Below are 25,700 nucleotides of genomic sequence, written 5' to 3' on the forward strand. Positions count from 1 at the left end.
CCCATAGTTCCCAAGGAGTGCCTGGTGGATTCAAACTGCCAACTGCTTGGTTAGCAGCTGTAGCACTTAACCACTACGTCACCAGGGTTTCCACAGAGTGCGCAGTAAAGAGTTAAAAGGCAGCCTGCTGCTCAGCTCTGTACTTCTAAGGCAAGCAAGACTTTGCCCTTGCAGGGACGGCTCTTCCAAGGGAGGCAGCTTATAAGTATTATAGAGACGGGTTTATAGCTTGCTAGGGCATGGCCTTCCTAGAAACATTCTGCAAGCCTCACATTGTTTAAATAACTGCGAGGTAATAAAGGATGGGTTTATAATGAGTGATTGTTAAGATGCTCATGGTTCTCTGAGGAACAGCATTAGTGATTACGTCTTGCTCAATCATTTCAAGCTAAGACTCTCAAATGCACTGTAAGCTTCTTGGATACAGACACGTCTTTGCTTTCTCTTCTGCTATAGAAACCATTAACATTCATTGTAATTCTACCACTCAAATGGAATTCTAGAATGAGAACTTAGATCTCAAAGATCTTCTTTGGACTCTTCTGCTTCTCAATTCAATGAAAGTAAGTACAACACAATAAGGAAGTAAATCCAGCGGGGCGTGAGATCAGCCTGGAGCCCGGGGAGAAGTCTTGGGAAGTCTAGGGCAAGCGTAGTCGCAGCAGCAGCAGCGGCAGCGGAGCAGTGCAAATGCCCAATGTGAAGCCGAAAGAGAATGTGAGCAGGAGAGAGAAATTAGAGAAAAGAAAGCAAGAGGTAGGAAAATTAGATTTCAAGTATTTGGAGAAATTAGAGAAAAGAAAGCAAGAGGTAGGAAAATTAGATTTCAAGTATTTGGAGAAATTAGAGAAAAGAAAGCAAGAGGTAGGAAAATTAGATTTCAAGTATTTGGAGCCAACACAATACTTGGAAAGGCGATAGTAACACAATACTGAAGACAATCAGTAAAGTGAGTCATACTCAGTAATAGGGGCTTTCTTAAACACTTCCTCTCCCCATTTCTGGAGCCTGGTATGTCTGCTGCTAAGCTAATTGAGTGTGGACCATTTGTACTATAACTCAATCATTACCCTTCACGGCCTGAAAGATCTAATGGTGTGTTAGATATTTCAAACCAACACTGCCTTGAAACCCAGGCAAGAGGTGCCACTGCTCTGTGCCTGTGCTTTATAGGGTCTGACGTATCACAGGCTCTCAGAAATAAATTTATTAAAAAACCCATGGTGAGGAGGGAGGGGCCTCTGCCACTGGGGAGCCAATGCTCAGCACTGGCACAGTAGGACACAACTACAAACCTCTGCTTCTGTGACCGACACCACTCAGACCCCAGAGAAATGCTTTTCCACACCTGTTGTCCTGTGACTGCAAAACAAAAGGCAACTGCACCTGAATTGTGTGAACGTTTGTGGGTTGTACCAGAGCTGAAATAAGAGGCAGACGAGGCTTTAGATAGTGGGGAGTATTTGAGTGGCAGAAGAACTTAGGTAAGAGAAAAGACAAATTAATTAACTTGTCAAATCCTTGTTCTCAGATAACATGAATGCAATAGATTCGTGCATAATGAAGCACAGCTTCCCAGGAGTGCCATGCCTCTATTTTTGTTTTGTTTCTTTTTATGCTTCAATTCATAGTTCTTGAGGTACTCGTGAATTAGAACAGTTTTTGAAAATTAAACACGATTGGTGAAGAACATTTTGCAATATTGTATATTTCGTATTAGCCTTACGTTTACAAGCTTAGATGTAATATGGTTGAAATATTAGCAAATTAGATGGGCATTGAACATAAAAAACACAAATAATTTTAGTATTCTGAAAATACTGAACGATACAATTTTCCAAAAAAGTGAAATAAAAATTTAGCTTTACTTAATTTTTTAATTTTCATATTTATTTATTATAATTTTTAAAAATTATCCTTTAGTTATTATATATTTTCTTTTAATTATGTTGGATCATTTTGATTAAATTACAAATATTTGATAAATATGATAATATTTTAGAAATTAACTTTTTTGAAAGTGTTGTTGTTGTTTCTGTTAGGTGCCGTTGAGTCGGTTCCAACTCATAGGGACACTATGCACAACAGAACGAAACACTGCCCAGCCCTGCGCCATCCTTACAGTCATTGTTATGCTTGAGCTCATTGTTGTAGCCACTGTGTCAATCCACCCCGTTGAGGGTCTTCCTCTTTTCTGCTGACCCTGTACTCTGCCAAGCATGATGTCCTTCTCCAGGGACTGATGCCTCCTGACAACATGTCCAAAGTATGTAAGACTCAGTCTCACCATCCTTGCCTCTAAGGAGCATTCTGGCCGCACTTCTTCCAAGACAGATTTGTTCGTTCTTTTGGCAGTCTATGGTATATTCAATATTCTTCACCAACACCACAATTCAAAGGCATCAACTCTTCTTTGGTCTTCCTTATTCATTGTCCAGCTTCACATGCATATGAAGCAATTGAAAATACCATGGCTTGGGTCAGGCACACCTTAGCCTTCAGGGTGACATCTTTGCTCTTCAACACTTTGAAGAGGTCCTTTGCAGCAGATTTACCCAATGCAATGTTCTTTTGATTTCTTGACTGCTGCTTCCATGGCTGTTGATTGTGGATCCAAGTAAAATGAAATCCTTGACAACTTCAATCTTTTCTCTGTTTATCATGATATTGTTCATTGGTCCAGTTGTGAGGATTTTTGTTTTCTTTATGTTGAGGTGCAGTTCATACTGAAGGCTGTGGTCTTTGATCTTCATTACTAAGTGCTTCAATTTTTTAAAGTAGTTTTTTTATATTTATTTTAATTTAAATTTTTGATGAAAATTTTTCTAAATTTTTTGCATTTTAAATATAATGACTTAAGTCAGAATCGACTGGACAGCAACAGTTTTGGATTTTGGTATCTATTGCTGCTGTATCAAATTATCACAAATCTAGGGGCTTAAAACAACGGAAATTTATTATCTTATAGTTCTGGAGGTCAAAAGTTCAATATGGGTCTAGCTGGGCTAAAATCAAGGTGTTATGTAGGTCTGTGTTCCTTTCTGGAGGCTCTAGAGAAAAATCTATTCCTTGCCTTTGTGGCTTATAGGGGCTGCTTGCATTCCTTGGTTTATGGCCCCATCCTCCATCTTCAAGACCAGCAACATATATTTAATTTGCATTCTCAATAACTCCCTCAAAAGTACTAGGCACATTAAAAACAAAAACACAAGCCAAACTCTAAAACTTTAATATTTTACAGGTGATAATCACTGGAAAATTCCAAATGATCGTTTTAGGGGAATTCTTAAGCTAATAACTGGCTAAAAGATGTTTCCTAGGTCAAAGCTTGGGGTGGTTAATAGACTTAGGATCAGTAAACTGGGTGGATGTAGAGCTGCAGGTAACAGAAGAGATCCCAGTTGGTATATATACATAGTACCCAAATATCAGACAGACAACTAAATGCAAACCAGGAGAAACACCAGCTTTGAGCCATCTGACATGACATGAGATGACAAAATATCCTAAGAGTTGCACTCAACACAGTGATGCCAATCTGCAAGCAGACAGTACTGACAAGATCAGTGTCTTAGTCATCTAGTGCTGCTATAACAGAAATACCACAAGTGGATCGCTTTAACAAACAGAAATTTATTTTCTTACAGTCTTGAAGGCTAGAAGCCCAAATTCAGGGCACCAGCTCCAGGGGAAGACTTTCTCCCTCTGGCTCTGGAGGAAGGTCCTTGTCATCAATCTTCCCCTGGTTGAGAAGCTTCTCAGCACAGCCACCCCGGACTCAAAGAATGTACTCTGCTCCTGTTGCTTCCTCTTGGTGGCATGAGGTACCTTTCTTCTCTGCTGAATTCTCTCTTTTATATCTCAAAAGAGATTGACTCATCATACAGCCTAATCCTGTAGATTGAGTCCTGCTTCATTAACATAACTCCCTGTAAGCCTGCCTTATTAACATCATAGAGGTTAGGACTTACAACACATAGGACAATCACATAAAATCACAAAATAGTCATCAACCACGCAATCCTGGCATCATGGCCTAGCCAATTTAACATACACTTTTAGGGGACCAATTCAATCCATAACAACCCAACAATTAGTTAGACTAGCAGCAGGCAGCAACCATCAGAGAATGGGCTTGAGGGTATAGGTGGTCAGTAGGGTACGAGGAGCAGGAACTATGTTCCATACTAGTAATTCTTAAATATTAATGTGTATACGAATCCCCTGGAAATCTTGTCAGAAAGCATATTTTAATTTAGTAGGTGTGAGGTAGAGCTTAAGATTCTACATTTCTAACAAGATCCTACGTCATCTGTCCGTTATTTTGTGGTATTGTGGTGGCTTGCATGTTGATATGATGCTGGAAGCCTTGCCACTGGCATTACAAATAACACCAAGGTTCCCCATGGTGGACAGATTTCAGCAGAGCTTCCAGACTAAGACTAGGAAGAGAGACCTAGCAATCTACTTCCAAAAATTAGCCAATGAAAACAGAAAACCTTCTATTATAGTGTTGGAAGATGAGCCTCCTCTGTTGGAAGGCACTCAAAATACACAGTAGCCTCAACAACGGACTTGAGCATTCCAACAATCATGAAGATGGCACAGGGCCAAGCAACATTTCTTTCTGTTGTGTACGGGGTCACCATGATTTGGGGTTGATTTAACTGTAACTAACAACAGGAAAAAAAAAAATTTTTTTTTTTTTTTTAACAACAGGATCACAGTTGATGTTGACGCTGCTTACTCCTGACCTGCACCGTAGCAGAGTCCTAACAGGCTTCTGATACTAAGCACAGAGAAGCCCCATTTATTAAATCTGTGGCACAACAAGATAGGAGCTTGAAGAAATGCTAATGGCACAGTGTGAGGCAGCCACTCATATCCCTCCTCCCTGTGCTCAGGATGGCTTTCTAAGATCCTGTGCGTGGGAGTCCAGGAGGCTTGGGCTTTGGGAGACATAGGACCGCAGAGGCTAACAGATGGGCAGGGACCAGAGACATCCCATTGCTTTTAAATTTGCACGTTCCATGGAATAATAGCAGCAATAAACTGCTCCACAGTATCTGTGTTCTCAGCATCTTGAAACCCTTTCACATATTGCTACCTCCATTAATGGAGTCTTTTGCTGCTATTTCTATTTTTCCCTCCAGCTACCCACATTGTAGCTTTTCACGTCTCCATCAGAAGGTGGCCAGAGGAAATAAAACGTGCTGGACTGAAAACTTGCTCATGTGTCTACTGGTTGCCAGGACTAGACAAGGAGGAAATTGAATGTATTTTTAAAACAGAGATTTTCAAACTTTTTTTTTCCTCCTGTAGTTTATTTAGGTGAATTAGAAGACCTGAAACCCACCTACAACTTGGGCTCTCACTTTTCAATGGAGAAAGAATTCAGTGCTATAAATGAATGAATACAATTTTTTAAAAAAGGAAAGGCACAAAATAATGAAGATGGTACCAAATTTTAGTATTCTTCAGTAACACACATAGTAAATTAAGTAGCTTTTAGTGACATATAAGAAAGATTAAAATCTACAAAAATTTGCATTATTTTCTTATGAAAATTATCATTTCACAGTATGTCAGGAGAAAACCCATGGGCCACAGGTACCTATGGATTGCATACTTTGAGGATCCCTGGTCTGAGGTATAGACTTTCAGAACTTTGTTCTAGGAAGCCTTGAGCTTTCTTGGGACCTGGAAGAGTAGAAGGTTCCAGCCTCCAACACTTGTTTTAATCAAAAGTTCCACTTTAGTGTGTTTTCTATATCAGGCTAATGCATAACATTTGGATCAAAGAAAGGCTTCCAGAGCTAAAGCAGAAGTTTGTGAATCACTGATTCGGTTTCAAATTTCTGTGTATTACCTCTGGGTTTGACTTATTCACCTGATACCATCGTATACTGACACAGATATTACAGTTAACTAAGGTCTACAAAGGGGGGTATTTTCAAATTCCTTTACTAGATAAAACTTGTGCTGCAAATTACTTGGATGAAAAACTAATTCATAAAAGCTGAGAACAGTGTAATTGGGAATAATAAATACACACTAATGAAGCATCTTGAAAGGAAGGAGCCTCAGGTATTCTGAAAGGTTAGGCATTCAAGTGTAACGCTCCTGGCTTTGATCGTTGTTTTTAAATATAACTTCATTGCAGTTCATTATAAATCAGTGTCCAGGAGCATGAAGTGGTTCTAAAATAAGAATTAGATGCTATAGATAATGAGACTAAATGAGACAGTGTAGGTAATGACATAGAATTTCTTGTCTTATTGTTCATGGGAAGAAGTCGATAATGGATGGTATAATATACTAGAGCAATGAGAATTATTGACTGTTTTCCAGATTTACTTGTATAATCAGCCACAATGTCAGACAAAGGAGAAAGTCTAATAGTAAAATAATCAAAGTATAGTAATAACAAAGGTGAACCTTGCGGGGTTTTGTTTTGTTTTTTCTGCAGTAGAACAGCCTTACTGGTAACTTTCAGCAGAAAGCTAGTGCTTATGAGATTTTCTTAAGGTATCATTTTCCAATTAAAACCTATTTCACGAAAGACCTTCATTCTTGCCTGTCATCAGGGAGAATGGTCCATTCTGCCCCTGGTCCAACGGCGATATAAATAAGTGACACTCCCACTCTCAGAATCACTTGAGCATTCCTGAGGTGTTTTATGAAAGTGAGGCCAACTCCCTTAGTAGGCTACTCTGACTCCATACTTCTTGTGCCCAATGTCTTCTGGAGTTTTAACTTCATTTAGGGTGAAGGCGAAATCTAAAGAATTACATTTGTGGTTGGTAGCTAAAAACTGGGGGAGTTGGGGACTGTCTCCAGAGTTCCACGTGACTACAGGTTACACGGAGCCCTGGTGATGTAGTGGTCAAGGGCTACAGCTACTAACCAAAGGGTTGGCAGTTCAAATCCAGCTGCTCCTTGGAAACCCTATGGGGCAGTTCTACTCTGTCCTATAGGGTCACTGAAAGTTGGAATCCACTTGATGGCAATGGGCTTTTTTTTTTTTTTTTTTGGACATGATGCAAGTACTGTGGTTGCATCTCCAAATGATAACCAGTCCCAGGTGACAACCCAGTGGGGTTCTGTCGACTCTGATCCACAATTTCCAGTTAGGAAATGTTTAAAAGGGGTTCAAAAAGTAATTTTGGAGAGATAGGAAGCTTCTGCTCTTCTTCCCTTGGTAACTTCTTGTGATAGAGCAAAAGCTTTTGTGGAATGGAGCTGTCAGGGTCCTCTTTTTAAAAATCAGCTTAAATAACATTTCCTCAGAAAGGTCTTCCCTGATGCCCTCATTCTAAATTAAGTCCCAACACTACTTTTATTCATGTAATTCTGTTTTCTTCCTTCACAGTACTCACGATAGTTTTATTTTGTCTTTACTGTGTGATTACTTGCTTCATGCCTATCTCCCCATCAGACTGAAAGCTTCAGGAGAACTGGTTCAAGTCTGTCTTCACCCTCCTTTACTTCTGTGACTGTCATTACATTGTTACTGCTACTAACACAGTATCTGCCCATAGTCCTGGTGTGAATACTTGTTGAGAGAATGTGTTTACCAGGAAAACATTTGACCCATAAGGCCAAGTTCAGGGTCCCAATCACTCCAGCTGCAAGTAATCCTTCTCTTTTCAGTCCTCCAATACTTACGTCCTTAGTTTGTGCTATTTGTGTCTCCTCCCCCTTCCTTCCAATTTGTTTGATCACTAAGGGAAGGATGCTTTTGTGTGTACTTGTATAAGCTTCAAAGTACTTAAGGTGATGCCTTGCACATCACAGACCCCCAATAAATATTTATTAGATGAACGAATGAATGAGATTATTAGGTATTCTAAGATGAGATACAGCTGGACAGAGGATATTATAATGTTCTTTGATAATGAAACTGGAGTTAATTATAGAGTCCTGGGTAGAAATGGTTGCAGTGTTGTTTTCATTAATATGAGCATATGTATTACCAGTACTCACAATTTCTGGTATGAGTCTGTTTTGCCTCTCTGCACACAGACTGTGGAAATCCTGGGAAACAAACTGCCACCCCAGAGCTAGTGCCTAACATAGGTGTTTTTAATCCTTGAGGGTTTTCTATGGTCAAGCAATGTTTTTTTCAAATGTAATATGACTGATATGCAGACATATTTATTATCCACTCACAAAGCCATTCCTCAATATGATTACAATATGCCCTCCTAGATGTCATTAAAAAACAGGGTCTCATTTTGCTAGGATGGGTTAGTTAGCTGACATTCTGCATGAAAGCAGGTAATGGAAAATATGATTTCTCAAGCCCCCTTTGGCCTTTTGATTTCATTCTGTAAACTTGTCAGTCTGTCTCCAAAGTCAAAGTACCCTTCTTGCAAAATCATTGGCTCTTTTGAGTAACTTTTGTTCTTAACACATGTTCCCAGGAGCTTAATAAATGTTATTTTTGCAACTTGTTTTATGGCAAAATAATGAGTCCTTGGTGTATGCTTATTCTCTGCTTTGTTATTACAGAAGATATATTCAGACCTTTTTAATCAAAACTCAATTCAACGGCAGGGAGCAGTCCTGAAAAACTGCTAAAATTCAAATATTTAGTAACTGTATGTGCAGCTGGAAACCCTGGTGGTGCAGTGGTTAAGAGCTGCGGCTGCTAACCAAGAGGTTGGCAGTTTGAATCCGCCAGGCGCTTCTTGGAAACTCTATGGGGCAGTTCTACTCTGTCCTATAGGGTTGCTATGAGTCAGAATTGACTTGACGGCAGTGGTTTTTTTTTTTTTTTTTTGTATGTGCAGCTTGTGCATTCTAGAAAGGGCTATTATTTTAAATGATAAATTGTACCTTGTTGAGGAATTTCAAGTATCATCTGAATGTATTAACAATTGAAAGGCTCCCAAGTTCACCAAAAGCTCTCAATGAAATCGTAACCTTGAATAGGCAAGCACATATGGAGGAACAATTTTAAAACCATCTCTTTTTTGTTTCCTCACGAGATCTACAACAATGTAAAGTACACTAAAGCTGATAAATGGATTGCACCACAGCTTTTCCTGCCTCTCTTGCCTTTCATTTGTCCATATTTCCAGTTCTACTGAAATGACAGACTTGATGCTTTGCCTCTTTGTCTTCTAATTGCTTCCCTTGGTTCCTTCTTTTTCTAATGAATCTTCGTTTTATTGATGGGAAAACCCACATCTTTGCATCCTAATATTTTTCATTTCACATTATATCACAGATTTTATTTCAAGTTGCTGTGAAGTCTTCAATCATCATTTTTAAAAATCACATTATAATCTATTCTTTGAGTGCATTGTCAATTATTTAAACCACTCCTCTCTTATCGGACATTGTTGATGCTGCTAGGTGCCACTGAGTTGGTTCCGACTCATAGCAACCCTATGACATACAACAGAACAATACACTGGCCGGTCCTGCACCACCCTCACAATCGTTGTTATGTTTGAGCCCATTGTTATAGTCACTGTGTCAATGCAACTCATCGAGGGTCTTCTTTTTTTTCACTGACATTCTTACCTTATCAAGTATGATGTCTTTCTCCAGGGACTGGTCCCTCCTGATAACATGTCAAACGTATGTGAGACAAAGTCTTGCCACCCTTATTTCCAAGGAGCACTCTGGCAGTATTTCTTCCAAGACAGACTTGTTCGTTCTTCTGGAAGTTCATGGTATATTCAATATCCTTCGCCAACACTATAATTCAAAGGCATCAATTTTTTCAGTGTTCCTTATTCATTGTCCAGCTTTCACACGCATATGAGGTGATTGAAAACATCATGGCTTGGGTGAGGCGCACCTTAGCACTCAAACTGACATTTTTGTTTTTCAACACTTTAAAGAGGTCTTTTGCAGCAGATTTACCCAATGCAATATGTCATTTTATTTCTTGTCTGCTGCTTCCATGGGCATTGAATGTGGATTCAAGTAAAATGAAATCCTTGACAACTTCAATCTTTCCCCAGTTATCATGATGTTGCTTATTGGTCCAGTTGCAATGATTTTTGTTTTCTTTATGTTGAGGTGTAATCCATACTGAAGGTCTTTGATCTTCATCAGTAACTGCTTCAAGTCCTCTTCACTTTCAGCAAACAAGGTTGTGTCATCTGTATATTGTAGATTGTTAATGAGTCTTCCTCCAATCCTGATGTCTTCTTCTTCTTCATATAGTCCAGCTTCTGGGATTATTTGAATATGCATGGTGAAAGGATACAACCCTGATGCACACCTTTCCTGATTTTAAACCAATCAGTATCCCCTGTTCTATTTGAATGACTGCCTCTTGGAGTATGTACAGGTTCTGCCTGAGCACAATTAAGGTTCTGGAATTCCCGTTCTTTGCAATGTTATCCATAATTTGTTATGATTCACAGTCAAATGCCTTTGCATAGTCAATAAAACACAGGTTGTTTAAAAACTGTTGCTATTTTGAATAATAGTTGAATGAACAATTTTGTGTATATAGCCTTTTCTGTTGAGTTACTTCCTAGGGATGCATGACAGGAGTGTAATTACTCAGTACATAATCCTAATAAGAGAAAACAATTTTAAGTAGCCAGTCTTCTTAACCCAATAAAGAGTTTGTGTTTACATTTTAATTTAGAGATCATTTGCTGTTTATATCATCACTTAGCTTTTATGGAAGGAGCCCTGGTGGTGCACTGGTTAAAGCACTCAGCTGCTAACCAAAAGATCTGCAGTTCAAACCCACCAGCTACTCCTCTGGAGAAAGATGTGACTGACAATCTGCTCCCTTGGAATCCCAATGGGGCAGTTCTACTCTGCCCTCTAGGGTTTCTATCAGTCAGAATCAACTTGATGGCAACCAGAGCTTACAGAGATTCTATTTTTAACTGAGTGATTGCTTAAATAATCTAACTTCTCTACACTTTAAAGATTATTTCATTGCAGTGCATCTATAAATCAGTGTCCAGGAGCATGAAGTGGTTCTATAAGATGCTACAGATAATGAGACTAAATGAGGCACTGCAGGTAATGACATAGACATTCCAGTTTTATTGTTCATGGAAATAAGTCAATAATGGATGGCATAACATATTAGAGCAACGAGAATTATTGAAAACTTTCCAGATTTACTTGTATAATCAACCACAACATCAAAGACTGTATATTACAACTCCTTCAACTTTAGGCACCAACCACCACGCTAACAAAGCGAATTCACACAATACCTATCTTATATTATCTTGAAGGTCAATCTCCCTTCAAGTCCTCGTGTGCATGCAGTGACTACAGGCCAACTCTAATTGATGAAGGAAGCACAACACGTGCTGGAAGTGCCATTGAAGGATCAGGGTCACCTGGTGCTGAATAAGAGCATTAATAGACACAGTTTAATGAAGAGTATTGAAGCACCCAATTACCTGGCATTTTCCCAGTGAGATAGGTCACTTAGCAGTCAAAATTAGTAAAAGAGATGATGGTCTTGGGAGGGGCTGCCTACTAGACTTGTTAATGGCCTGAAGCAAACGGGTTCAAGCCAGAAGCCTTCAGTAGGATGAAGCTAGGATTCAGATTTTTTATTCAAGGTTAAATAACAACTCACAGAAGTGATTAAGAATAAAAATTGGGGAGTATTAGTGAGAATTAATATTACATAATTCTAAGAAAAAATTCCTATTAGAGAAGTCTTACATAGGCCTAACATTTATGCCAAATTTAAGGGCACCATGCTATCCCCTCCTTCCTATTTTCTGGTTCTTGGGGCTCTCAACATTCAGTGTTAGTCTTAGAATAAGGGCACCTGGAAAATGAAAATAGTTGAAGATATTTAAATCCTAATGAATATACTGACCTTGTTGTATATCATTTAGTATAACGTAAAGATAAGACTCTCTCCTTTCCCCCAGCCAAACTTTCTCAAAGACTTTATTACAGGAGATGAAATGTGACGGTAATGGAAAGGGATCAGATTTTGAGGCAATTGGGGAAGATAATGTGTGACATCATCTGGAAAAGTTTTGCATAAGTTTCCTCTGATCAGGCTTAAGATCTAGCTTGATTCTGCAATGTCACACACACACACTTACACACACACAAAACAATGCTGTCAAGTCAATTCTGATTCAGTGTGTTACACAGTAGAACTGCTCCATCGGGTATTCCTGGTTGTAATCTTTATAGAAGCAGATTACCAGGCCTTTCTTCCCTTGCCTCTGGGTGGGTTCAAACAATCAACCTTTAGGTTAGTAGATGAGAGCAACGTCACAAGGCAACATGAAGTCAGTAAAACCTTTGGAGATTCTTCAAGCCACACAGACCTCTGTATTCTTTATGTTATCCTGGGATTCCAAACTCTTGGCATTTACTACAGATACTTTCTCCGTTTTTTATATTAGTACTTAGTCACAAACATTCTGATCCTCTTAATATTTCAAGTGTAGATAACTCATCTCCCAAAGATACTGCAAAATTCATGAGCCCAGTTTTGGGGTTTAGTTTTTACATTACTGTCAGATTTTAGAGAGTTAGATTTCCTGATTTCTTTAACAATATTGTTTGTACTTTTGTATGCTAAGGAATCTTTCTCTATCAAAGATAGTATGAAGCAGACTAGAAGAAATAGAATTTGACCTCAAAACTTCTGGAATGTAGAATGACCAAAGCAGCATTTGGAGATCTACAGAGGATGGTCGAATATATACCTATTCTTAGACGTTGTTGTTATTAGCTGCCATCAAGCCGGCTCCCAATTCATGATGATCACAAGCACAACAGAATTGGACCATTATGATCCATACAGTTTTCATTGGCTGGTTGTTTAAAAGTAGATCTCCAGACCTTTTGTCCTATTCTTAGAGATATTGATGACGTACTTTATAATACAAAACCAAATGACTCCACTACCACGTACTCTTTGGAACAGCAAACTAGGATCAGAGCACTCTTCTCAGGTTCTTTCAAAGAATTTACTGAAATAAGCTTGTACTTGCTTAAACTGTAAATGTCAATGGTCTTATATCTCAGTACTCTGGGACAAAAGAGGCTTCTAAAAAATCCCTCAGGCACGATCCTCCTTTTTCTTCCCCTTCATGGGTAATCTGGAGGCCACTTGGCAAGGATGGTGAGGTACCAAGTTGAAAGAGCCTGGACTTCTGATTCCCTGTTTAGGGAACAGATCACCAGAAGAATAGCTAGATTAGGAACATCTGTATTAGACTTTGTGTGAGCAAGGAATTAACTTCTATTATATTGAAATATTGAGATTTGAGGGTTATTTGTTATAACATCTAGCATTATTACCCTAACTAGTAAAACATTTTTGTGTCCACCATGTGAAATATACAGTAATGAATAAAAGCTTATTGAGTTGATTCCATGGTTTATATTCCAATAGTTGCTAATTCTACTTTACCTGATTTCAGTAGGTGACCAAAGGCGAAAGTAGTGCTGCCCATTCCAACCCAGGCAACAAGATCACCCAAAACCTTTTGAAAACACAGCTTTTAAGAGCCACCCACAGACATGTTGATTCAGTAGGCTTTTAGGTGGAGCCCAGGAATCTGAACTTTCTAACAAGGCTTCGAAAGAGATTCTGATGTACAACAGCCAAGTTTGGGAACCATGGGACTAAAACTTTATCAAGAAGAGAACAAATATTACCCCCACCCCTCTCAGCACCAAGGACAATGCCTTGATAATAGAGTACATTGAATAAAAGCTTGAAGAATGGCAGATTGGTTAATAGGTGGAGGGGCTAGCCTTACACAAAACAGTAAGATTAGTGATGTTTTTGTTGAAGCAATTATTCACCTTTTATTCCCTCTGGTGGCCAGGACTCTGTGTTTCCTTCCTCCTATCCCCTCTCCAAATCTACTCTCAGGGGAAAAAATTATTTGCCTGATCTATGTTGTTGTTGCTGTTAGGTGCCATCGAGTCTGTTCTGACTCATAGTGACCCTATGTACAACATAACAAAACACTGCCTAGTCCTGCACCACCCTCACAATTGTTGTTATGCTTAAGCGCATTGTTGCAGCCACTGTGTCAACCCACCTTATTGAGGGTATTCTTCTTTTTCGCTGATCCTCTACTTTACCAAGCATGATGTCCTTCTCCAGGAACTGACTCCTCCTGACAACAAGTCCAAGGTATGTGAGACATAGTCTTGCCATTCTTGCTTCTAAAAAGCATTCTGGTTGTACTTCTTCCAAGACAGATTTGTTCGTTCTTTTAGCAGGCCATGGTACATTCAATATTCTTCTCCAACACCACAATTCAAAGGCATCAATTCTTCTTCAGTCTTTCTTATTCATCGTCCAGCTTTCACATGCATAGAAGGCAACTGAAAACACCATGGCTTGGGTCAGGTGCACCTTAGTCTTCAAGGTAACATCTTTGCTTTTCAACACTTTAAAGAGGTCTTTCACAGCAGATTTTCCCATTGTAATGCATCTTTTAATTTCTTGACTGCTGCTTCCATGGGTGTTGATTGTGGATTCAAGTAAAATGAAATCCTTGACAACGTCAATCTTTTCTCTGTTTACCCTGATGTTGCTTATTGGTCCAGTTGGGAGGGTTTTTGCTTTCTTTATGTTGAGATGTAATCCATACTGAAGGCTGTGATCTTTGATCTTCGTCAGTAAGAGCTTCCAGTCCAGTCCTCTTCACTTTCAGCAAGCAAGGTTGTGTCATCTGCATAATGCAGGTTGTTCATGAGTCTTCCTCCAATCCTGACGCCCCATTCTTCTCATATAGTCCAGCTTCTCGGATTATTTGTTCAGCATAAAGATTGAATAGGTATGGTGAAAGGATACAACCATGACACATAACTTCCCTGACTTTCAACCACACAGTATCCCCTTGTTCTGTTTGAACAACTGACTCTTGATCCATGTACAGATTCCTCAAGAGCACGATTGTTCTGGAAAAAATTCCTTGCCTATTCTACACCTAGGTATAAATTAATGCTGTTCAAACTACCTATGGTGAAGGATACATTGAAGACCAATGCTTTTTAAATGCAATAAAAATTAGTTACTAGAAAAATGAAATTATAAAAGCAAATACATACAAAACACAAACCTCTATTATTTTTATTAGCTTTAAGAGATTTAAAATTACATTTCAATAAATAAAATCAAAATGAACATAACATAGCAAAAATAATCATCATGAACTGGCCCAGTCTCAGACTGCACTTTGCCAAAGACTGCCATAAATTACCAAGAATCAAAATCCTTCCACCTGTGGGCATTTCCATTGATGAAATACATAAGTGAAAGTAAAGATGCCTTTGTTTTAGAATGCCAGGCATCAGCTAGCAAGCTTTAAGTGTGTGTTTAGACACAGAGATTTTCTAGGCCTCTCGGAAGTCAGCACGTATGTGTTCAGACATGTGTTCAGGGTACAGAATTGGCCAGAGCATGAGGCATGCATAGGGAGAAAAAGAAAAAAAAGAATGTCACCAGAAGTTTGACAGGTAGAATTCTCACACTTGGTGACTGTAAATTCTCAAGCCCCTCATTTGAAGTAATTTGGGTTCTGACTTGTACCTTTATTTTCATTGAATCGGTGTATTAATAAGAACCTGTTTGCAAAATTCCACTAGCTTGTGGCACCAAAATGTCTAAAATGTAGAAATTATTAAATGTAAAATTAACCTAAGTTAAGCAGTTCTGTTCAGGAACAAAATTTGAGGGTTAACAATGAAGTAAGATTAATGGATTAATATTGTCAATTAGAAACAGGAAAAAGACCATAATATTAAATAAATGGGTCAGTTAGGAATCACCTGATAGATTCTTAATAAAGATTGTAAGATGTGTTAAATATTAGACTATATGGAGATAGTGTTTATAACTTTAATATTGATAGTTTTACTTGACGAGAAATATCATGGACATTGCCTTATTGTTTATTGGCACAGTTCTAGAATTACAATTCCAGCATTTTGTTTTGACACCATTGCCTTGAAGTAAATTGATGAGAACCTGTTGCCACTGAGTCAATTTTGACTCATAGTGACTCTGTAAGAGAGAGTAGAACTGCCCTGTGATGGTTAAGATTGTGTGTCAACTTGGCTGGGCCATGATTATCAGTTTATATGTGATCACCCCCATGATGGGATCTGCTGTGAGTAGCCAATCAGTTGAAAGGGAGTTTCCTTGGGTGTATAGCCTGCATCCAAATATAAGTGGATGTTCTGGTTTTTGCCCTCTCTGGGTCCTGCAGCTACCTCCTGTTTATCTCACCTCCTGTTCTTGGGACTTGAGCTAGCAGCTTACCTGCCAATCTTGTGATCTGTCAAACTTCACAGCCTGTGAGCAAAAGTCCTGCTCTCTGACCTGCCAATCTTGGGTTCTCCAGCCCCTGCAGTTACGTGAACCAGGAGAAGCCTCTATCCTGATCCACAGGCTTGGGACGTTCCAGCCTCTACAACTTCTCCCTCTTTATATATATACATTTTACTGCTTTTGCTTCTCTGGAGAGTCCAGCCTAAGACATTTGGTACCAAGAGTGGTTCTACAGAAACAAAATTTTAAAGATCAGTTTTCTAAATTCATTCTCAAGTCTGGTTAGTCTTAAAGTTGATGACTCTGCAGTTCAAATATGCAAAACTTTGCCACCAATAGATCAGGTATCGGTGAAAGGCAAGGCTCTGGGTGACTGCATTTATGATAACTTTACAATTTTGTCATAAGGAGAAGTATAAGGAAGTTGGTTGGTTGGTCCTACTTTGGCTAGACAAACTGGTGAAAGAAAGAGATGTGCTCAGAGCTCCAGAGTTAATGCTTAAGTGCCGAATACAGGACCTCAAAGTTTCCACTTGTGCTTTGAAATAAAGCCTTATTTCTTGTAGTAAAAGAGCTGATGTTGCCAAAAACCAAACCCAGAGTCTTATTTAAGAGTGGCTGAATTACGACACCAGCTCAATTGCCGATCTTGAGAGGTGTCTGAAATTAAAGTGAGAAAATTGATTGTGAAGAAATGGGATCCTGAAACTTGGGATGGGGGCATATGAGCAGATAATCAGGAAGCTGCAGACACTGAGCCCCTAAATTCCATTGAATCACACCTGCCAACAGAACCACTCCTATCTTAAGAGATTACTTCATGTTTGTCTGCTACATCACAGTGCCCAGAAAAACCATTAGCCCCTCTACACCCATTTTATGAGATTAGCCCTAGCCTGGCTGCCTCCAAAGAGCCCTTGCCTGAGTCATTGACTGGGGCATTGCCTGAGGCAGGTGCTTTACAAGACAATGCTGAATGTTCTCAAAACAATTCTACACTACTGATTCTGGCTTCTAGACCTATAACTAGACTTAAGTCCCAGTGAGCCCCAAAGGTAAAGTACAAAGTGTGAGCCAGGAACAGGTACACTACACTCCAAAAGAACTGCTTGACTTTTCTCATACAAACAGAAACCTGGGGAATATGTGTGGGAATGACTATTAAGGTGTAGGATAATGGTGCAAGGAACATAAAGATGGATCAGTCTCAGTTTATTGATACGGGTCCACCAAGCATAGATTCTTCATTCAATGTTTCAACTTGAGAAGTTAGTAAAGGATCTAATAGTTTATATGGTTAGGTCACTGAAGCTTTGATTACAAGGATGCCTATACTAAATTAAGTTGAAGTACCAGACCTGCCTTGGTATACTGCAGAAGAAGGTATTCAAAGGCTTAGAGAAACTGGCATGCTAGAGTGGATTTATCAGGTTAGGCTCACAGACCCACACATGGAATGCCCAGAGGACACACTTTTTATCACAACTGTGAAGAAAAAATTTTTGAAGGGAGCACCAGCATCCTTGAAGACTGCTGTGATTGCTATGTTATGCAAATAAAATTTGACAGTGGGATCTGCCCTGAGTTAAGACACCTAAATACAATGGGGCTGATGCGACCCCATGGTAGTAGGGGCCACGTGGAGGCACTCGATCAACAAAGACAAGGTGGGTGTGGTTACAGTAATGGACAATGGAGTCAAGGCAGTAATCAGAATAGTCTGACTCGTATGGACTTAAGGCACTGGCTACTTAGTCATGGTGTCCTAAGGAGTGAAATAGATAGGAAATCTACTAAATATTTACTTGCTTTGTACAAACAGATGAATTCTTGGTCAGGTGAACAGCAGTCTAACTCAGATCACCAGCATAGAGATTTTTGCTTCCTGTCTCCATGACCTTATGCTCCACAGGTCTAGAAGTCTTAGTTCCAAAGGGAGGAATGTTCCCACCTGGAGACACATCACTGATTCCATTGAACTAGGCGCTAAGAATGCCACCTGGCCATTTTGGGCTCCTTATGCCTCTGGATCAACAGGCAAAGAAGGAAGTTACCATACTGGTTGGTGTGAATGATTCTGATGACCAAGAGGAAATCATATTGATATTACATAATGGAGGTAAAGAAGAGTATGTCTGGAATGTAGGAGATTCCTTAGGTTGTCTATTAGTACTACAATGCCCTGTGATTAAAGTCAGTGGAAAAGTAGAGCAACCCAATTCTGACATGACTACTAATGTCCTGGTCTCTTCAGGAATGAAGGCTTGGGTAGCCCCAGCAGGCAAAAAACCACGACCAGCTGAGGTGCTTGCTGAGGGCAATGGGAATACGAAATAGGTGGTGGAAGAAGGTAGCTCTAAATACCAGTTACGGCCATGTGACCAGTTACAGAAAGGAGGACTGTAATTGTTATAAATATTTCTGCTTTGTATGTGTGCATCAAATATTTTTGTTTTCTTCACTTATAAAACCTAAGATGTAAATGGGGCTAATGCGTTTTCAGTTGTATGTGTGTTAGTTGTATCATGATAGATGCAAGTATAACTTTATAATTGTCCTTATTCAGAGATTATGCATGGTATGGGGAGATGTGTACAGGTGCCAAGCTGACAAGGGGTGGACTGTGATGGTTGAGATTGTGCGTCTACTTGGCTGGGCCATGTTTCTCAGTGTTTATATGTGATCACCCCCATTATGGGATCTGCTGTGAGTAGCCAATCAGTTGAAAGGGAGTTTCCTTTGGCGTATAGCCTGCATCCAAATATAAGTGGACATTCTGGCTTTTGCTCTCTCTGGATCCTGCAGCTACCTCCCATTCATCTGACCTCCAGTTCTTGGGACTTGAGCTAGCAGCTTACCTGCCAATCTTAGGATTTGTCAAACTTCACATCCTGTGAGCAAGAGCCTGCTCTCTGAGCTGCCAATCTTGGATTCTCCAGCCCCTGCAGCTACATGAATCAGGAGAATCCTTGCGGTCTTACTTGCTGATCTTGGAATTCATCGATCTTGACAGCCTGTGAGCAAGAGTCCTGCTCTTTGACCTGCCAGTCTTGCGTTCACCAGCCTCTGCAGCTATGTGAATCAGGAGAAGCCTCTATCCTGATTAACAGGCTTAGGACGTTTCAACCTCTACAATCACGTGAGCTGTTTCCTTGATATAAATCTCCCTCTCTCTGTCTATATATATATATATATATATATATATATATATATATATATACACACACACACACACACTTTGCAGGTTTTCCTTCCTTAGAAAACCCAGCCTAAGACAGCCCCATAGGGTTTCCAAGGAGCAGCTGGTGGATTCGAACTGCTGACTTTTTGGTTGGCAGCTGAGTTCTTAACCATTGTGCCACCAGGGCTCCAGATTGATGACAGGACTAGAAATTGTATATATTATCAAACTGTGAAATAGGTAAGGTCTATGTCTTAGTTATCTAGTGCTGCTCTAACAGAAATACCCCAAGTGAATAGCTTAACAAACAAATTTATTCTCTCACAGTTTAGGAAGCTAGAAGTCTGAATTCTGGCATCAGCTCTAGGAAAAGGCTTTTTTTCTCTGTCAGCTCTTGGGAAAGGTCCTTTTCTCCCTTCAACATCTGTGGGTCTGGCTTTCCTTGGAAATTTCTATGTATCTTGGCATCAATCTTCCCCTGGGTCTAGACAGCTCTCAGCACAGCAACCACAGGTCCAAAGGACGTGCTTCACTCTTGGCTCTTCTTTCTTGGTGATAGTAGGTCCTTATCTGTGCTTGCTTCTCTCTCCTTTTATATCATGTAAGATAAAAGCTATGACTCAAGTAAGGGCATGACTTGAATCAGGGTGGTAAGGGTAGTGACTTGAGTCACACCCTCTAGTAAGACAGTGATTCAAAATACATCCCACCCTAATCTTGCCTCATTAACATAACAGACAATTCATTCCCAAATGAGACCATAACCACAGGCATAGAGGTTAGGATTTACAACTCATCACAAGATGGAGGACAACCATATAATACTAGGAACCGTGGCTTAGCCAAGTTGACACATATTTTGTGGGGGGCACACTTCAATCCATAATGGTCTATATTTTCCTCCTGCTTCCCCTTATTTTAGCATTCCCAACAGAGCCTAGTACCCTTCTCATTTTGTCCTCTACTTCAGGTCCCCATCTTCCTGTTTCTTTCCTTCTCTTCCCCACAACCTTCTCACCCTACAATTATACAAGATATTACCATCTCAGTGATTTGTTTCAGCTTTTACAACTTGTCTTTACTATTAAGTAATACCATTGGAGTGCTTTTGTTTCATGGTAGAGTCCCAAGACCACGTGACCCTTTTGAGTCCTTGATCAAGTCTCTGTTAGGAAAAGTAAAATAAATAAATAAATAAATGGAGGCAATTTTCCACTAATTTCAGCTACAAATCCTATTTTGCCTGAGCTGCCTGGATGATGAATAATCTGTGAAAATGCTGCTCTCTAGCGCAATAGAACTGCATAAAATGCAGTATAATCTATTTCTTATAATCCCACCCAACATATCCCTAAAGGTTCAAATCTAACGGAACAGAGGTAATGTGGTAATTGAATCATAAGATAAGTATGGGGAAAAGGAAGAAATTTCAAGCATGAGGACATTGTAACAGGGTAATTATGCTGTGTTAAGGGGTCACAGATAAAAGTAATATTGTCAGTCCATCAACTGGCATTTACTAAAAGCTTACCACAAATTAAGAAGCAAAGTGTAGATTAAAAGGAAGCATAAAATGTAGCCTCTAATTCCAAGTTGTTCTTTTAATTTGGTCCAGGTGAAAGATATGAATCAGGAGAAGACACATTTGACAGCTAAAACACGTGGTATGGATTCTATGTCATTTTTGGTAATGTTTTGTATTCTGTTTATGCCTTGTATTAGGGCTCCTAACGCTGTCCATATTTTTTCTTCCATGATCTTTATTGTTTTAGTCTTTGTGTCTAGGACTTTGATCCACTTGGAGTTAGTTTTTGGGAATGGTGTGAGGTATGGGTCCTGTTTCATTTTTTTGCAAATGGATATCCAGTTATGCCAGCACCATTTGTTAAAAAGACTATCTTTGAGGCGGGGCCAAGATGGCGGACTAGGTGGACGCTACCGCGGATCCCTCTTGCAACAAAGACTCGGAAAAACAAGTGAATCGATCACATACATAACAATCTATGAACTCTGAACAACAAACACAGACTTAGAGACGGAGAACGAACAAATATGGGCAGACAGCGATCGTTTTCAGAACCAGGAGCCAGCGTACCACACAGGTGACCTTCGGAGCCCGATCTGGGGCAAAGCCCAGGGGGGCAGACGGCACAGACAAGGGGCCCAGCCCTACCCCCCGAACTCATCCCGGGAGAGAGCCTAGCCAGTTGGTGTGGGCGGCGTAGCGGTGCAGCCAGTGGGAGAAGCACCCGGGAGGCAGTGACTGATCTTGGAGCAGGGAAAGCAGCGTCCCAGCCGGGGAGCCGTCCCACCAGGAGTTTGGCGGGAAGCGGGCGTGGCGCGAGCGTGGGGATCAGCTATATTTCCCTAAAGCGACCCCGGGGGCAGGCCTAGCCGTTTGTGCGGGCGACGCCCACCCAGTTTGCGCGAGCGGAGCGGAGCGCCGGAGGGAGCAGTCCCCGGGAGGAAGTGACTGGTCTCAGAGAGGGGAGAGCAGCGTTCCAGCCAGGGAGCCGTCCGCTGGGATGTTGGCGGGTGCGGGTGGGGCGTGAGCGCATTCCCCTGAATAGACCCCGGGGGCGGGCCCAGCTGTTCGTGAGAGCGACGCCTACCCAGTTCGCGTGAGCGGAGCGTTGGAGGGAGAAGTCCCCGAGAGGAAGTGACAGGTCTTGGAGCAGGGAGAGCAGCATCCCAGCCGGGGAGCCGTCCCGCCGGGATTTTGGCGGACGCGGGCGGAGCGTGAACGCGAGGATCAGCTCTATATTCTGAGGTGCTACACTCCTAGCTCTCTGATCCCTCCCCCACCCTCCCCAGGCGGCTCCATTAACATCCGAATACCCTGAGCCAGAGGGAGAATTCAGATAGGGACCTGACTGCATTTTTTTTTTAGCTGATTACCTGGAAAAACTAGTTTCCCAGTGATGGCTCGGACACAGCAGTCCATATCAAACCACATAAAGAAGCAGACCATGACAGCTTCTCCAACCCCCCAAACAAAAGAATCAAAATCTTTCCTAAATGAAGATACAATCCTGGAATTATCAGACACAGAATATAAAAAACTAATTTACAGAATGCTTAAAGACATCACAAATGAAATTAGGCTAACTGCAGAAAAAGCCAAGGAACACACTGATAAAACTGTTGAAGAACTCAAAAAGATTATTCAAGAACATAGTGGAAAAATTAATAAGTTGCAAGAATCCATAGAGAGACAGCATGTAGAAATCCAAAAGATTAACAATAAAATTACAGAATTAGACAATGCAATAGGAAGTCAGAGGAGCAGACTCGAGCAATTAGAATGTAGACTGGGACTTCTGGAGGACCAGGGAATCAACACCAACATAGCTGAAAAAAAATCAGATAAAAGAATTAAAAAAAATGAAGAAACCCTAAGAATCATGTGGGACTCTATCAAGAAGGATAACTTGCGAGTGATTGGAGTCCCAGAACAGGGAGGGGAGACAGAAAACACAGAGAAAATAGTTGAAGAACTCCTGACAGAAAACTTCCCTGACATCATGAAAGACGAAAGGATATCTATCCAAGATGCTCATCGAACCCCATTTAAGATTGATCCAAAAAGAAAAACACCAAGACATATTATCATCAAACTCGCCAAAACCAAAGACAAACAGAAAATTTTAAAAGCAGCCAGGGAGAAAAGAAAGGTCTCCTTCAAGGGAGAATCAATAAGAGTAAGTTCAGACTACTCAGCAGAAACCATGCAGGCAAGAAGGGAATGGGACGATGTATATAGAGCACTGAAGGAGAAAAACTGCCAACCAAGGATCATATATCCAGCAAAACTCTCTCTGAAATATGAAGGAGAAATTAAGATATTTACAGATAAACACAAGTTTAGAGAATTTGCAAAAACTAAACCAAGACTGCAAGAAATGCTACAGGAGATTGTTCGGCCTGATGACCAATAATATCAGGTACCAGCACAATACAAGGTCACAAAACAGAACGTCCTGATAGCAACGCAACTCAAATAGGGAAAGCACAAAAGCAAAAAAAAATCAGATTAATTCTAAAAAATAAATAAATAACAAAATAATACACATAACAGGGAATCATGGAAATCAATAGATAAACAATCACAATAATCAAAAAGAGGGACTAAATATAGGAGGCATTGAACTGCCAGATGGAGAGTGATACAAGGCGATATAGAACGATACAAGTTAGGTTTTTACTTAGAAAAATAGGGGTAAATAATAAGGTAACCACAAAAAGGAATATCAATTCCATAACTCAAGAAAAAAGCCAAGAAAAATGTAACGACTCAACTAACTTAAAGTTAAACATTATGAAAATGAGGATCTCACAAGCTACTAAGAAAAATGTCTCAGCACAAAAAAGTATGGGGAAAAATGAAATGGCCAACAACTCACATGAAAAGGCATCAAAATGACAGCACTAAAAACTTATTTATCTATAATTACGCTGAATGTAAATGGACTAAATGCACCAATAAAGAGACAGAGAGTCACGGACTGGATAAAGAAACACGATCCATCTATACGCTGCCTACAACAGACACACCTTAGACTTAGAGACACAAACAAACTAAAACTCAAAGGATGAAAAAAAATATATCAAGCAAATAATAAGCAAAAAAGAAGAGGAGTAGCAATATTAATTTCTGACAAAATAGACTTTAGACTTAAATCCGCTACAAAGGATAAAGAAGGACACTATATAACGATAAAAGGGACAATTGATCAGGAAGACATAACCATATTAAATATTAAATATTTATGCACCCAATGACAGGGCTGCAAGATACATAAATCAAATTTTAACAGAATTGAAAAGGGAGATAGACACCTCCACATTTATAGTAGGAGACTTCAACACACCACTTTCGGAGAAGGACAGGACTTCCAGTAAGAAGCTCAATAGAGACACGGAAAACCTACTTACAACAATCAACCAACTTGGCCTCATTGACTTATACAGAACTCTCCACCCAACTGCTGCAAAGTATACTTTTTTTTCTAGTGAACATGGAACATTCTCTAGAATAGACCACATATTAGGTCATAAAACAAATCTTTGCAGAATCCAAAATATCGAAATATTACAAAGCATCTTCTCAGACCACAAGGCAATGAAGCTAGAAATCAATAACAGAAAAACTAGGGAAAAGAAATCAAATACTTGGAAACTGAACAATACCCTCCTGAAAAAAGACTGGGGTATAGAAGACATCAAGGAGGGAATAAGAAAATTCTTAGAAAGCAACGAGAATGAAAATACTTCCTATCAAAACCTCTGGGACACAGCAAAAGCAGTGTTCAGAGGCCAATTTATATCCATAAATGCACACATACAAAAAGAAGAAAGAGCCAAAAGCAGAGAACTGTCCCGACAACTTGAACAAATAGAAAGTGAGCAACAAAAGAACCCATCAGGCACCAGAAGAGAACAAATAATAAAAATTAGAGCTGAACTAAATGAATTAGAGAACAGAAAAACAATTGAAAGAATTAACAAAGCCAAAAGCTGGTTCTTTGAAAAAATTAACAAAATTGATAAACCATTGGCTAGACTGACTAAAGAAAAACAGGAAAGGAAACAAATAACCCGAATAAGAAACAAGAAGGACCACATCACAACAGAGCCAAATGAAATTAAAAGAATCATTTCAGATTACTAGGAAAAATTGTACTCTAACAAATTTGAAAATCTAGAAGAAATGGATAAATTCTTGGAAAAATACTACCTACCTAAACTAACACATTCAGAAGTAGAACAACTAAATAGACCCATAAAAAAAAAAGATTGAAACGGTAATCAAAAAACTTCCAACAAAAAAAATCCTGGCCCAGACGGCTTCACTGCAGAGTTCTACCAAACCTTCAGAGAAGACTTAACACCACTACTACTGAAGGTATTTCAAAGCATAGAAAAAGACGGAATACTACCCAACTCATTCTATGAAGCTACCATCTCCCTGATACCAAAACCAGGTAAAGACATTACAAAAAAAAGAAAATTTTAGACCTATATCCCTCATGAACATAGATGCAAAAATCCTCAACAAAATTCTAGCCAATAGAATCCAACAACACATCAAAAAAATAATTCACCCTGATCAAGTGGGATTTATACCAGGTACGCAAGGCTGGTTTAATATCAGAAAAACCATTAATGTAATCCATCACATAAATAAAACAAAAGATAAAAACCACATGATCTTATCAATAGATGCAGAAAAGGCATTTGACAAAGTTC

The sequence above is a fragment of the Loxodonta africana genome, chromosome 9, assembly GCF_030014295.1.
Source record: "Loxodonta africana isolate mLoxAfr1 chromosome 9, mLoxAfr1.hap2, whole genome shotgun sequence".
NCBI lineage: Eukaryota > Metazoa > Chordata > Mammalia > Proboscidea > Elephantidae > Loxodonta > Loxodonta africana.